The sequence below is a fragment of the Arachis ipaensis genome, chromosome B3 (genome assembly GCF_059453495.1).
Source record: "Arachis ipaensis isolate K30076 ecotype BB chromosome B3, ASM5945349v1, whole genome shotgun sequence".
NCBI lineage: Eukaryota > Viridiplantae > Streptophyta > Magnoliopsida > Fabales > Fabaceae > Arachis > Arachis ipaensis.
Window position 1 is genome coordinate 55,007,718 of NC_142438.1, and position 3,036 is coordinate 55,010,753.

Sequence of the window (3,036 nt, forward strand, 5' to 3'; positions counted from 1 at the left end):
TCCTGACTCCCCTTTGCTTCTTCATTCACTCCTTCTTGGATTGTTGATGAAGATGAGATTGCTGCTACTTGGTTCCTCTCCATCTTCTTGGTGAGGTCAGCCAGCTGCTGGGTAATGATCTTGTTTTGGGCCAACAGAGCATCTACATTGTTTAGCTCCATCACTCCTCTTGTGTTCCCTCTTTCGGAAGCATAGAAGTAGTCATTTTCTGCTACTGTTTCAATAACATCTATGGCTTCCTCAATGGTTTTCTTCTTGTTCAAGGATCCTCCAGATGAATGGTCCACGGCCTTCTTTGACTCATAAGAGAGCCCTTCATAGAAAATGTGCAGCTGGACCCATTCGTTGAACATGTCAGGTGGACACCTCCTTGTTAAGTCCTTGAACCTCTCCCATGCTTCATACAGAGTTTCACCATCTTGTTGCCTGAAAGTTTGAACCTCAGCTCTCAGCCTATTGATTCGTTGAGGAGGGTAAAATCTTGCTAAGAATTTGTTCACCACATCCTCCCAAGTTGTCAAGCTCTCCCATGGGAAAGATTCCAGCCACCTAGCTGCTTTGTCCCTGAGTGAGAAAGGAAATAAGAACAGTCTATAGGCGTCAGGATGGACACCATTAGATTTCACTGTGTCACATATTCTCAGGAAGGTGGTTAAATGTTGATTGGGGTCTTCTTGAACACTTCCTCCAAACGAACAGTTGTTCTGAACAAGGGTGATGAGCTGTGGTTTAAGTTCAAAGTTGTTGGCATGGATTGTTGGCTTTTGGATGCTACTTCCACAATTGCCTGGGTTTGGATTGATGTAAGAGCCCAAAACTCTTCTATCCTCCCCAGCATGATTTGCTCCACCTCCTCTGCCATGGTTGTGAGTCTCTTCTTCATGATGATTTTCCATGTTTTCTTCCATGTTAAGTTCAAAGTATTCCTCAAAGTGTTCCTCCTCTTCTTCAGCACCAACTACACGTTTTTCTTTTGCCTCCCTCCTTAGTCTAAGGAAGGTTCTCTCAGGTTCAGAATCAAAGGAAGTTGAAGCCCCGCTTCTTCTCCCTGTCATACAACCAACAAGTACAAGCAAAGAAAATAGGTGCAGACAGTATTTGTGTTAGAATTACTGTTAGTTGTGGGTGATGCAATATATCAAACAGTTAGTGGGTTAGCAAACAGAATTGAAAATAACAAAGAAGAACAAAAGAGTAGAGGAGGAAGGGAAGAAGTTTAACTAAAACAAAAAGTAAATCACTCAAACAGAAAAATGAAATTCACAAAATAAAAATGCTCAATCTAGTGATCTTCCAATTTAATCATTGTTGATGCACAATCAATCTCCGGAAACGGCGCCATAAACTTGATGCACGGAAAACTTGTCTCTCAACAAATCTCCCTTCGGCAAGTGTACCGAAGTTGTCGTCAAGTAAAAACTCACAATAGAGTGAGGTCGAATCCCACAGGGATTGATTGATCAAGCAACTTTAATTAGAAGAATGTTCTAGTTGAGCGAATCCAGAATTTGGGTTGAGAGTTGCAGAAAATAAAATGGCGGGAATGTAAATAACAGAAAAGTAAATGCTAGAATTAAAGGACTGGAAGTAAATGACTGAAAATAAAATGTAGAATTGTAAATGGGAATGGGGAATTGCTCATAAAAGTAAATAGCAGAATTTAAAGAGAATGGGTAAGATCAGAGATGGGGAGTTCATTGGGCTTAGGAGATGTTGCAATTTTCCGGATCAAGTTCATTTTCATCTCTTCCTCAATCAATGCACTCATTGATCTCCTTGGCAATCTTAAGTGATTGAATTACAATTTCTTGCAATTCAATCTCTCAAATCTTGATCAATAGCCAATTCCTTGGTCAATTGCTCATGAGAAAAGATGAAGTATGGTCACTGATTATACCACATGCATTTCCCAAATCAAGTATTGAGAGGGTTATAGTCACATACCCATCCAAATCCAATTTGGTCCAGCATGAGAAAGCATTTCTAGCTTGATCTCTTCATTCCTCTTTCAAGGTTCAAAAGAGATCCAAGTTTGAATAGCTTCTCTTCCAAGATAACTACTCAATTGGATGAAGATCGAAAGCTTTCAAGTAAAATCAAGAGGAAAGATAGAAGAAGAATAATGAAAATTAGTATTAATCAATCAAATTACAACAGAGCTCCCTAACCCAATGAAAGGGGTTTAGTTGTTCATAGCTCTTGAAAATGAAAACAAAGATGGAGAATACATCATAAAACTAGAAATTGCAAAGAAAATAAATACAGGGAGTAGTTCTCTTTTTCGCAGCCTTCCAGAGCTTCTTCTCAATTCAAAGCTACTCCTATATATACTACTCTTCTCAGCTTCTAGTGTGATTCTTCAAGTCTTGGGCCTTTGGATCTTGAGTTTGAAGCAGTTCCTTTCTTTATTTGGGCTTGGCTTTACTTGCAGAGAAAAAGTGCTAAGTGGGCAGAGACTTCAGCTCAGGACGTTAGGGGTGTTAATATTTAGTGAGAGTATAAGTTCGAGAACGTTAGTGACACTTAACATTGTCACTAACGTTCCAATGCACCCCTTTGCCTCACGTTAAAACCCATGTTAACTAGGTTAACGTGGCTTTTAACGTTGCCTTGTTAACCTTCGAGAACGTTAGTGACACTCAACATTGTCACTAACGTTCCAGTGTGCCCCTTCTTGCTTCACATTAAAGCCCACGTTAACTAGGTTAACGTGGCTTCTAACGTGGCCCTTGCCAACCTTCGAGAACGTTAGTGACATTCAACATTGTCACTAACGTTCCAATGTGCCCCTAGGTCTCACGTTAGAGTCCACGTTAACTAGGTTAACGTGGCTTCTAACGTGGCCATCTTTAGCCATCCCAACGTTAGTGACAATGTTGAGTGTCACTAACGTTGGCTCATCCTTCATTCCTCATCGTTAGCTTCCACGTTAACCAAGTTAACGTGGAAGTTAACGTGACTCTTGGGGGTTGTGTGGTTGCTTCAACGTTAGTGACAATGTTGAGTGTCACTAACGTTGTCGACAACTCTTCATCC

The 3,036-nt window shown here is 40.5% G+C and overlaps 1 non-coding gene across 1 annotated transcript; it reads left to right on the forward strand.

Moving 5' to 3' along the window:
* The first annotated feature begins 351 nt into the window (after positions 1-351).
* Positions 352-455, forward strand: LOC148570690 (small nucleolar RNA R71). The gene has a single exon (XR_015907778.1). It is a non-coding gene; the product is annotated as a small nucleolar RNA R71 (small nucleolar RNA).
* The last annotated feature ends 2,581 nt before the right edge of the window (positions 456-3,036 follow it).